At 38.1% G+C, this 13,077-nt stretch overlaps 1 long non-coding RNA gene across 1 annotated transcript in view; it reads left to right on the top strand.

Annotated features, from left to right (window-relative positions):
• LOC139437808 (uncharacterized) overlaps positions 1 to 10,822 on the top strand; it is a 28,887-nt gene extending 18,065 nt beyond the window's left edge. Inside the window, exon 2 of the long non-coding RNA XR_011647727.1 lies at positions 7,406 to 10,822. This is a non-coding gene — a long non-coding RNA (uncharacterized lncRNA). The remainder of the gene's footprint in view (positions 1 to 7,405) is intronic.
• The last annotated feature ends 2,255 nt before the right edge of the window (positions 10,823 to 13,077 follow it).

Here is a 13,077-nt window from a genome sequence, read left to right as displayed (position 1 = left end):
AGCGTAGTTATGAGTCCACACCCACAGAATGGAAACCAAGACCATCTTCAACCTTGGGTACACAGTCCCATCCACATCAATTTGTCCTCTGGGCTCCAAAAAGACTGGTTCTGCCCACATGCAAAATACATTCATTCCACCACATGCCAAATGCCTTCAGCCATTTTAGAACCATGCTAAGCACAAAGCTTTATCAAAATCCTGTACGGACCTGTCCAGGGCAGAATGCCTCTGTGTGTGGTCCCCAGGAACGTGGAAAGCAAGATCCCTGCTTCCAACATACAATGGAGGGAGAAGCATAGGATAAACATGCCCACTTCAGAAGGGAGAAATTAGATGGAAAACAGGTCTCAGGTCCCAAACAAAACCCACAAGGCAAGCTCCATTCAGTCCAGGTTTGAGTCGTCCGTGGATCCACGTTCCTCCTCATGGAACAGCACTTGTGCAATGGCCACACTCTTTTTGAAAATTGGGGTGTCCACCAGGCTCTCCTGGAATGCCAGGACACAGAGCCCCACCATCTCTAAGCTCTGGGCTTGCAGCAATCTCCCTGAACATGGGGTACAATGCCCGCCACTTCCAAGTTCAGGGACAGATCCCCCCTTTCCATACTTGGGTGGGCCTGCTCTCTCGGCCAAAGAGATCTTTTCAGGCCAGTCTTTGGCTTCCATGATTCTGCCCTTGAAGTCATTCTTCCTTCAGTTTGTCCCTTCTCCATTCTTACGTCTAGGTTGGCAGCGGTTCTGCTCCTACAAATTTTGCCAAAAACCTCATCAACTTTGTGTGCAGTTCAAGTGGATCCAAACCACCAGACAACAGAACTTTCCACAGATCCTTCCTGGATCACTGCATTTCCAATCCTGCCTTCCGCAGAAGTGGCTGGCTGGATCCATGTTCAGCCACATCCTCCTTAGCAAAAGGTCGTTCAGTTAAACCCTCACATGGAGTCCTGTTCTCTTCCCAAAATGTTGGGGAGGTGGGTAGAGCCACTTCTGGCCCTGATCTCAGAGCACACTCTCTAGATAGGTTTCCTTGTGCTTAACAGGGAAGTCTTGATCACTTCCCCTCTTATTTCACTAGAAACGGCTAAGAGAAATCAGACTGCCCCTTCCTCACTCAGCATGGAAATCCCCTCCACTAAATATCCACATTCATAGCTTTCAAGTTCTGCCTTCCAACATCAGAACTCAATTTTGCCAAATTCTCTGTCACATTAAAACAAGGATTGGCTTTCTTCCAGTTTCCAATAACAGTCGTCATTTTATTCTAAGTTCTTATCAGAAATACCTTTGGCATCCGTAGTTCTACCAACAGTAGAATTTTGCCGAAAATTTTTAAAAAATTGGAGTGCTATATTATGTCTTCCTTTTGTTATTCTGTTCTGTTGGGTCTCCTGTAATTTTGTGTGTGAACTATATTTTCTTTTCTGTATCTTCTCTAATATTTCGGTAAAACTTAGGCTCTGGCATCAGGCAGATTTGGCTTTTAATTTCTGCTCCATAACTGAGTTGTTGTGTTACCCTAAGTATCACATACTCTTTTAATGGCAGTGTCCTCATCTATGAAAAAGAATTTATAATAGTTCCTCCTTCAGAAAATAACTATGAGGACTAAAAAGGTATAATGCACATAAGAGCTTTGTACAATGCTTGGCAAATAGTCCATTACCAATTTTTGTTGGCAATTACTGGCACATACTACTGTATTATGTTTTGAAATTTACTAGTGTTGAAATTATTTTTTTCAAAAGAAGTCTTTAACCTATATTTCTATAAAGTTCAACATGAACGGTGAGACCAAAAATTTAAATCTTTTCAATCCCTCTCATGTTTGGCAGGCAATTTTAGCACACATTATTCTATCTTCTCTCCCCTCTCGCCTTCCTTGTTCTTTTCTTATTCTAATATAATCTGAAATTAATGCGGATAGTTCTTAACGTCATTTTTGTTATGTTGTGGTTTCATTTTGGGAATAATCTTTCATCTTTGCCTGCTTTATAATAAATGTAAAGTTTATATTTTTATGTATTTTAACTTGTCTCATTTCCTCCCACTTTTTCTTGAACTGTGTTGTCCGGCCATGAAACAAATCCAACTTTACGTCTTGCTAAAACATAAAAGATCACGATTCCAAGCTAAGGTCAGAGGGATTTGGTGTAGTTCTGTGGGTTTCAGTTTGACCCAAAATAATGAAGTAGAAAATTAGAAGCATGTGTAGCACTTCATTTCTCCCTTCTCATCTGCCCTGGGGTATTTTTATACCCTTACCCATAGAAGATGAGAGTTCACTGGCCATGGGACTAATTTTATTTGTGATCCCTGGCAAAAGACTCCAAGCAATTTCACTGTAGATGCTATAGTCTCTGAATCTTGACAAAGCTGAGAATTTTGGGTGAAAATAAAACTTTATATATGCGTATATATATATAAAAGATTTATTTATTTATTTATTTCTCTCTCCCACCCCGGTTGTCTGTTCTCTGTGTCCATTTGCTACGTGTTCTTTGTCTGCTTCTGTTGTTGTCAGTGGCACGGGAATCTGTGTCTCTTTTTGTGGCGTCATCTTGCTGTGTCAGCTCTCCGTGTGTGCGGCACCATTCCTGGGCAGGCTGCATTTTCTTTCGCGCTGGGCAGCTCTCCTTACAGGGCGCACTCCTTGTGCATGGGGCTCCCCTATGCGGGGACACCCCTGCGTCACAGGGCACTCCTTGCACTCATCAGCACTGTGCATGGGCCAGCTGCACACAGGTCAAGGAGGCCCCGGGTTTGAACCGCGGACCTCCCATGTGGTAGATGGACGCCCTAACCACTGGGCCAATCCACTTCCCTGAAAATAAAAACTTTGAGTCTCTGTTTAGGGTCCATGCAATGAAGGACCTTCATAGCCCCTAAGCACTGAGAAACTGTTGATGAGTCTTATTGCTTCCTCCCAATGTAATTAAAAACAAAACTCTCTAAGCTTCAAATTAAATGGTAGGAAATCCAGTGCAATTCTGGAATTTCTCACCATTACTTCAGGGTTTTAATAACATATCGATTTAGAAAACATTTCCCACCTCTGGTGCCCCTGTTTGGAAAGCAGCTTAAGCACCTGCTATTTTGGCCTGTTGGGTTATCTAGCATGGCTAACTCACATTTCCCTCTCAAAACTCAGTGGGCTAGGGTAGTAAATGACTGACTTGGGTAGGTGTAAGAGCATAAAGAGGATGGGACCACAGTAAGATACCAGAAGAGGTTCATTCTAAAAGGGACAGATGCTATTCAGCACCAGTCACTTGTTGCCAAGAATTAATGTAGGCGACATTGCTAGGTCTTCTGACTTTTAAATAGAAGCCCAAAATACAAACTTTATGTGAAAGCTTCCCTTTTTAATGTTGGCAACTTCTCAGAAACTTTGTAATAGCAAATAAATTATATTTGTTTATAACATATTTTGTGGGCCAATAAAACACATCGATGAGCGAAATATAGTCTGTTGAGCACAAGTTTGTCACCCGTTATATACAGGACTTTATTGTTGTCTCCTGATGCTTTTTGCTATTAACAATTCAGATGAAATTTCTCAGAAATAGATTTAAATTGACTTAATATAGAGACATTCGTTAGTTCTTACAGGTAGGGGTGTGTGATACTGCTACTCAGAATCTCGTAATACAAATAATAGTTTGTTATCTGGGTGGGCCTCCTCTTACTAAGAGTTCAAAAGTTCTGCACTGAACTATATGACATATAGCAAGCACCACTCCAGGAACCAAGCCTCCAATCAGATTACCAAATTTAAATCTTTTTCAGTATTTTTATTGTGCATCCTGACCAATTCCTGTCTGTTTTAACAAATGCATTTAACATTAAACCAATTCCTTTAACTATATAATTCAAGGTCTGGCTTGAACATCAATATAGTTGCAATATGCCTTTAATATTTTTTTCCCCCCTCAAACCTTTTAAGCATATTTTGGATGGAACAAATTGTTTTTCATCTCACTTACAGAGTAGTTGTGTAACAATTACACAGAACATTTTAATTGCAAATGCAGCGACTCCAAATAGCTAGGCAAATTAGCATAAATACAGAACTGAAAGCTGTTAGGATAGTCCTACATTGTCAGGCTACAAGAAGACATTTCAGTTAACAAAAAGATCAACCACAGACAATTCACAGAATTGGTGTTGTATTTCTTCTGGACATAGGTGTTTACAGCTGGGCATTCATCCCCCTTTGCAGAAAACATTTCACACAAGTTGGGTGCTCGATCATTTGGGCGCTTGCTTAGTGAATAAATGAATGAGGAGGTTTGGTCTCCCCGCTTTCTCTAAGCACTTATCCGAAATACCACTACTTGATGGAAATTGCTAAAGAGCTGATTTCATCATGCCATTCCTCAGCTCAGATACCTTTGCATCTCATGGCTTCATATGGTCTCTTCTATAAAGTTGAGGTTGTCTTGGCCTTAATGTATCTTGGTAAAATCTTGTTTCACTGTTAACGCCTGCTAGTCCTAAAATGAGTCCTCTTGCTCCAACCAAACACATCTCTTCACTGAGTTGCAAATGCTCAAAACATACCGCTGATGCCAAATTTTAGTTCATATAATTTAGCATTGCTTTTGCTAAAATACATACACATTCTTCTGCCTCTCCAACCTAATTCAATCCCCTCCATATTATTAGGTTCAGCTAATGGTTCTCTTTTTTTTAATAAACTTTTTAAAAAAGATTTATTTATTTATTTATTTCTCTTCCCTCCCCTCCACCCCCCACCCCGGTTGTCTGTTCTCTGTGTCTATTTGCTGCGTCTTCTTTGTCCGCTTCTGTTGTTATCAGTGGCACAGGAATGTTTCTTTTCGTTGCATCATCTTGTTGTGTCAGCTCTCTGTGTGTGCAGCACCATTCCTGGGCAGGCTACACTTTCTTTTGCGCTGGGTGGCTCTCCTTATTGGGGCGCACTCCTTGCGCATGGGGCTCCCCTGCGCGGGGACACCCCTGAGTGGCAGGGCACTCCTTGTGAGCACCAGCACTGCACATGGGCCAGCTGCACACAGGTCAAGGAGGCCCGAGGTTTGAACCGTGGACCTCCCATGTGGTAGGTGGACACCCTAACCACTGAGCCAAGTCTGCCACCCTAATGGTTCTCTTAATGGCACACTTCTTGGGCACACCAGCTCATTATGTTAAAAATAACCATTACTTAATTCCTGTAAATTCAGATTCCTTGGCTCCACTGCAGAACCAATCACCAAACTCCACAAGAAGGATCTGGGAATCTCTGCATGTGAAATTTTTGATAGACAAATATAGGAAACTAACTTACTACACTCTCTTTGTCTCGCATTCATGAATAGCCTTATATTTTCACCAGCCTTTTTTCTCTGTATTTCTCCCCAGTAAGATAATGTGCTCCTGATACATGGGGGCTATATTTATATTTATTCTGTTTGCCACACCATGCCTAACATTTATGCTGATAGCTGATGCTTTCCAAACTCCTGCAAAATAAATGGATCATCTGGTAAAATTTTTCCCTACGCAAACCTATTCTTAAGATATGCTTTGCAACACTAGTCCCTATCAAGAAGTATTTATGAAGAACAACCACTTTCCAGTTTAAATGTTCCTTTTTATTCAGTTGGGAGAGGCAGAGAATAATAAATTATATAACTTCCATGTTAAAAGTGAAAAGGGCATGTGGGATTATTTAGGAGTAAACTCTGGTTAAGTGCTTACTCATCCCAGAGATTCTATATTTAAGCACTGATGTTGGAACAAACTCAAGGGGAAAAAAATCCGCCTTGAATATTAAAGTGAGGTAGAAAGTGTGAGGGCTGTGAAACTGGAGCCACAAAAAAAATCTTAAATTCCATTACCAGTTTTGATTTTGGGGAGGTTCAGTTTAGTGAATGAGACCTTGATTTAACACTGAAGTGTCTTCTTCAATTTGAGTTCTAACAGCAATACGTTTTATCTTGAAAAATCTTTACTAACGTACGCCTTTTGGTGAATTTGTTAATCTTCAGAATCCATTGTATTCTTTATAAGATGAAGAGAAACTACCTCTAATTTCTTAAATTATGACAGGGGAAAGTAATTCCTATTTTCCAACTAAAAAATGAATTTATTTATAAATCTTTATATTGCATTGATATGATAGAAATGATAAATAAATGAAACTTAGAGTTTTATAAAAACACTTCCATGGCTCTCTGGTAAAGAATGGGAGAAGTTAGTTTCAACCTTAACATATTTCCTAAGGGAAGGAGAAAACTCTATTTTTAGGGGAAGAAAACCTGACCGAAGTAATTGTTTGGAGAAGCTGAAAGATAATGTAACCAGGGTTCAAAGAATCATAAATATGTTTTGGCTTAGGAGGAAACGTCAAGGTTTCTGTAAAGCTTTCAGTGTTGTTGCACATTTGATGACAACATTCTTTATAAATACTTTTGAGACAGTAATGGTCCATTTCACACTAATTTGCATTTATGTTGTCAATTTAGAATTATTCTATAGTTATACTGCATGCTCCGGATACAGCAAACCATTTGTATGTCCCCAGATGCATCGCCCTCCCTGGACCCTTTGTGTTTTTCAAATGCTCTTTGGAATGTCCTTCCCAGCTTGGATCCATTGCAATCTCCTACTTTCCTAAGTCTAGGCTAAAATATCTCTTCTACAATTATTCCCCTGTCTCAAGCTAAACTTAAGAACTCACTCCTCCAGGTTCCCAAGGATCTAATGTGGTTCATATATCTATTTACCTTTCCATTTCACCATAATACTGTAAACAACTTGCGGTCAGGACTGTGGATTTTGGCTCTTTTGGTTTGTTTGTTCCATTCTTCTCAGTGCCTAGAGCAGTTGTACTCGCCATGCAGTAAGCAGTCATCGATAAATATATTGTGAAAGAGTGGAAATTAGACAATCAGCAGTCATCAATAAATCCTCTAGTAGCTAAGATGTGTAGAATATTTTCCACATTACAAAAAAAGGGGGGAGCAGTCACAAATCATGTAAAACCAGTTTTTCAGGGTGTGGCCTCATTGCAGAATTGAAAACAAATGAGGTCAAATCTAAGGAGAGTTGTTTGACAGTCATCTTTTTCTCTGACCCTGATTTACTGAGCATTTCCCTACTGACTTTGTGGATTCCCCTCTTTAAGCCATCACCATCCCTTTGCTTTCTAATACTCTTCACTATGTAAAATCAGGAAACATTTGTTTCAAACTGCTCATTTGTGCTTGTAAAATGGATTATAATTTAATAAGTTTTAATGTTACCTTAATTATGTATAAATAATATATTCTAAGCCATTGGTTTGGGGGCATAGGTTTCCTTTTGATATTCAAATTAGTTTTAAGACTCCTGGTTCAAATTGGTGACCCAAACTCATGCTGTTTTACTTTTCCCTCCAGAGTTCCCATGAAAACTTACGAGAGTGAAAAAAAATGTATAAAATCATCCTAAGAAAGGAAAGGAAACATGGACATGAATTTTAACTTGTTTCTGGAAGATGAAAAATAGATGTCACAGTAATAACTAATAAGCAGAGCAAATGATATGTAACCTAGAAAATACATGGAGAGGGGTCCGTGCTGAAAAGGAAGCTGATCTGCTGCTTTGGAGGAACTCAAACTTTGCAGACACCAGGTACAGTGGACTGTGCTAAAAACAGAGAAATTAATGTGAGAAATAACAGAGGGCTTTTATTTCTTCTTCTAAAGGCATTAAATAAAGTTGACAAAATCTGGACAACTAGGATAAAAAGTGGGCAAAATCAAAGCAGACTTGGGGGAAGCGGATTTGGCTCAACTGATAGAGCGTCCACCTACCACATGGGAGGTCCAGGGTTCAAACACAGGGTCTCCTGACCTGTGTGGTGAGCTGGCCCATGTGCGGTGCTGATGTGTGCAAAGAGTGCCGTGCCACACAGGGGTGTTCCCCACTTCTAGGGAGTGTGCCTCGTAAGGAGAGCTGCCCTGTGCGAAACAAAGCACACCTGCTCAGGAATGGCGTCGCACACATGGAGAGCTGATGCAGCAAGACGATGCAACAAAAAGAGACACAGATTCCCATGCTGCCAGATAATGCAAGCGAACACAGAAGAACAAACAGTGAATGGACACAGAGAGCAGACAACAGGGGTAAGAGGAAAGAAATAAATAAAAATTTTTAAAATCTTAAAAAAAAAAAAGTCAGATTTGACATGCTGGCTTATGGTGGCTGGTTCCTGCCCTCTAAAGCAAAACCTGCCCCTTTACAAACCTTACCCTAAATAATAGCTTCTGATCAGCTTTTCTAATTCTCCATTCTTAAATTTGAAGAACAAAGATCAACAAATGAATGGGGAAGAACAAAATCACCATCGGGAAAATGGAACTCAGAGGAAACAAAGATGAGTCAGGGAACATCAGAGAATATTAGTAGGTTTATAAGTTTTGTGTGTGATTAGTAGCCTCTAAAATTCTCAGTCTGTAACACAAGAGAAGGATATTTTGAAAAAAGGATCATCAGATAAGAAGAAAGAGATCTTTCTAAGAAAAATACTGTTTGGAAAGCAAAAGTTGAGCAAAGAGAGATGGAAAAAATAGGATAAGACACCAGAGAGGGTGTTTTCAATGGATCTGATATAACAAGAATTCCAGCAACAGACAGGTGAGTTGTTTATGATTGTACAGGTGTGCAGCTCACAACTTGTAGCACCATATAAGATAGACCTGTAGAGATTAGAAACTATAGAGAAGAGAAAATGACCAAGAACCATTAGAAGAAAGAACCATTAGAAGAGTTAAAAGATAAGGGAAGTAGATGTGGCTCAAGTAATTGAGCTCCTGTCTACAACATGAAGGTCCTGGGTTTGGTTCCCATTGCCTCCTAGAGAAGATGAGCAAGACAGTGAGCTGGCATGATGGGCTGACGCAACAAGGAGACACAAAGAGGAAACAATGAGAGACACAACAAAGCAGGGAGTGGAGGTAGCTCAAGTAATTGAGCATCCCTCTCCCACATGATTCAATTCCTGGTACCTCCCAAAGAGAGCAGACAGTGAGTGCAAACAACAAGGGTGTGGGGAATAAATAAATAAAAATCTTTAAATAAAAAAAAAGATGTGTCTTCAGATTCCAAAGGACCATCTGAGGTCCAACTAGATGAATGTGAAAGCCAACACTTAAATACATTGTTGTGAAATTTCAGATTCTTGAGATTATTTTCATTCATGTTATTCTGTTAATGTATTTCACATCCCAAATATAAAATTCTAAAGATACTAAGTGAGGGTGTGAGGAAATGGGAACTATCCTGCACTGTAGGTGGAAGTTTAGAGTGGAAAAATTACTTTGGAAAGCCTTTGTCAATATTTAGTAAAGTTGAACATGTACATACACAGAGCACTTCCGCTTAGAGATATATTCCTTGGAGAAACTGCTACAGTTGCTTAAGGAATCACAAACAAGAATATTCTCTGTAACGTTATAACAGAAAAAAAAAAGATTGTGTAATAGTTAAAATTACCACTTGTCAACATGGATAACTCTCAAAAACATAATGTTGATTTTTTTAAAAAAGGGGGTAGATTGTCAAAGTAGTAAAAAGTTTTTAGGGATTAAAAAAGAAAGCACAAAAAATGATCTGGGCCTCGCAGAAAGGATGTGAACCTGACTTGCATAGACTTCTCATGGGAATACTGAATACTGGACAACACCGAGTGTTAAATTAAGAATTCTAAGGCTATATGATTTTTTAAAACAGCTTTACCGAGGCATAATTTGCATACCATAAAACTCACTGATTTTAAGTGAACGATTCAATGGTTTTTGGTAAATTTATGAAGTTGTGGCTTTACTACCACAATCTCAATTTAAAACATTTCCACCACCCCAGAAAGATCCTTTGTAACTGCATGGAGTCAATTTTCACACACACGCACACACACACATAACCCACCTGCCCCAGCTCCTGGCTTCTACTAATCCAATCTGCTCTTGTCTCCTGAGAGTTAGCTGCTTTTTCTGTATGTTTCATATAAGTGAAATCCTATCATACGTAGTCTTGCATCTAAGTTCTTTCACTTAGTCTATCTGAGGTTTATCCATATTGTAACATGTATCAGTAGAATGTTTTTTTTTTTTATTGCTGAATAGCATTCCATTTTATGAATGTATTGCAGTTTGTTTATCCATTCATCAGTTGATGGACACTGGGATTCTTTCCAATTTTGGCTATAATGGGTATAATGCTAGGAATATCCCTGTATCAGTCTTTGCATAGACATACATTTTCATTTCTCTTGGGTAGTTAGCAAGAGTAGATATGCTGGGTTCTTTGGTAAATTTATGTTTAACTTTTTAAGAGACTGCCAAATTGCTTTTTACTTGTGCCTTTTTATTATAGCCATTCTAGTGACTGTGAAGTAGTATTCCATTGTGGTTTTAATTGCATTTCCCTAATGACTAATGATGTTAAGCATATTTTCATGTATCAGCTATTCACATATCCTCTTTTCCACAATTATCACAAACTAAGTAAACGATATTCCCTAATAATATCTAATAAGTTCATATTCAAGTTTCTCCACGTGTCTTCCCCTAGAGGTCTTTTATATTTGTATTCTTTTTTAGATGGTATCTAAGTAAGAGTCATGCATTATATTAGTTACCTCTTAAAACTCTTTTAACTTTTTATGTTGATTCTTTTTAAAAAATCTATTTTATTGATGCATATTCATAAAGCATACAATCTATCCAAAGTGTACAATTGATGATATTTGGTATAATCACATAGTTGTTTATTATTATTACTGGAGTAATAAAAATGCTGTCATAATGATTAAAGTGATGAATGCACAGCTAATTCTTTTTTTTAATTTAAATTTTTTATTAGAGAAGTTGTAATTCTACAGAAAAAGAGTGCAGAAAATATATAATTCCCACATACCCCCCTATTACTAACACCTTGCATTAATGTGGTATATTTGTTACACTTGATGAAAGAACATTTTCATAATTGTATTATTTTTTTGAAATATTTGTTTTTTATTTTTAAAGAAACTTTAGATTACATAAATGTTACATAAAAAATATAGGGTATTCCCATATGCCCCACCCCTCCTCCTCCCACACTTCCCCACATTAACAACGTCTTTCATTTGTGTGGTACGTTTGTTACAACTGATGAACACATATTGAAGCATTTCTACTAACCATGGAATATAGTTTATATTATAGTTTACACTTTGCCCTGCATAATTTGTTAGGTTTTGACAAAATGTATAATGACCTGTATCTGTCACTGCAATGTCATGCAGAACAATTCCAATGTCCCAAAAATGCCCCCATATTATACCTATTCTTCTCTCTCCCACTCCTCAGAACCTTCGGGGGCCCTTGCCTTTATATGGAAGACATCTCTTTTTATTTCATCCTTACAGTTGCTTTTTATTTTTGAATATAGTTATTTTTTAAAAGATACTTAGATTTACATAAGTGTCACATAAAAAATATAAGGGATTTCCATATGCCCCACTCCCCAAACCTCCCACATTTTCTCACATTAACAACTTCCTTTATTAGTGTGGTACATTTGTTACAATTGATGAGCACATTTTGGAGCATTGCCAGTAAGCATGGATTATAGTTTACATTGTAGTTTACACTTCCTCACAATTCTGTAGGTTATGGCAAGATATATAATGACTTGTATCTGTCGTTGCAATGTTATTCAGTATTCAGGACAATTCCAAGTCCCGAAAATGCCCCATATTACACGTGTTTTCCCTGTATTACACCCGTTTTCCCTTTCCCTGCCCTTCACCTGCAGTGGCCACTGCCTCCACATCAGTGATATAATTTCTCCCATTGCTAGAATCACAGCAAGTCTATAGTGGAATACTAGTGTCTACTTCAGTCCCTAGTTCATTCCCCAATCTTGGGGATTCTGGGATGTGATACCCACTCAACCTCTAATTGAGAGGGAACTTTGATCCCATATGGCCGATGGATGGCACTCTTGCTTGCAGCTGTAGACTCCCTTGATTCCTTGGTATGGTGGTTGTCCATCCTCACCTCCTTGTTAGTTGTCCTGGGTGAGTCCAATGAACTGGAGAGTAGGTGTTGCAACTCCACTGAGGCTCAGGGCCCAGCTGGCACATGGATAGTCCAAGGTTCAAGTCTCTTGGACATGCACCTACCAACTCCAGCTCCAACTATAGGTTCAAATAGAACAGACAGAAGAGCGTATATCAAGGATATCTTAACAATACTTAATTTTCCAATCCATGAACAGAGAATATCCATTTATTTAAATATTCTTCAATTTCTTTTAGTGGTATTTCATAGCTTTCTGTGCACAAGTCCTTGACATTCTTGGTTATATTTATTCCTACATTTTTGAGTCTTTTTAGTTAGCTATTTTCTTGATTTCTTCTTCTAATTGTTAATTATTAGTGTATAGAAATAATACTGATTTTTCATGTTGATCTTGTGCCTCTCCAGTTTGCTGAATTAGTTTTCTAGCCTTAGTAGCTGTATTGTGGATTTTTCAGGATTTTCTGTATATAGGATCATGTAATCTACAAATAGGGAAATTATTACTTCTTCCTTTCCAATTTGATGGCTTTTAAAAATATATTTATTTTATTTTATTTTTTGTTTAATTTAGATGGCTTTTTTTTTTCTTTTTCTTACCTAATTGCTCTGGCTAGAACTTCCAATACAATGTTGAATAACATTGGTGACAGTGAACATTCTTGTCTTTTTTCTTGATTTTCGAGAGAAAGTTTTCCATCTTTCACCAAAAAATATGATATTAGCTGTGGTTTTTTTTTCATATATACTCTTTATCATGTTGGGGAAGTTTCCATTTATTTCCAGTTTTCTAATTGTTTTTTATCAGAAAGGGGTGATAGATTTCTTCAAACACCTTTTCTTCATTTATTGAGATGATCATGTGTTTTTTTCCTTCATTCTGTTAATATCATATTAATTAATTTTCTTTTGTTGAACCACCCCTGCATTCCTGGGATAAATCCCACTAGATCATGGTGTTTAATTCTTTGAATGTGCCATAGGATTTTGTTTGCTAGTATTTG

This window comes from Dasypus novemcinctus, chromosome 28 (assembly GCF_030445035.2).
Source record: "Dasypus novemcinctus isolate mDasNov1 chromosome 28, mDasNov1.1.hap2, whole genome shotgun sequence".
NCBI classification, from domain to species: domain Eukaryota; kingdom Metazoa; phylum Chordata; class Mammalia; order Cingulata; family Dasypodidae; genus Dasypus; species Dasypus novemcinctus.
This window is presented reverse-complemented; position numbering and strand designations above follow the sequence as displayed.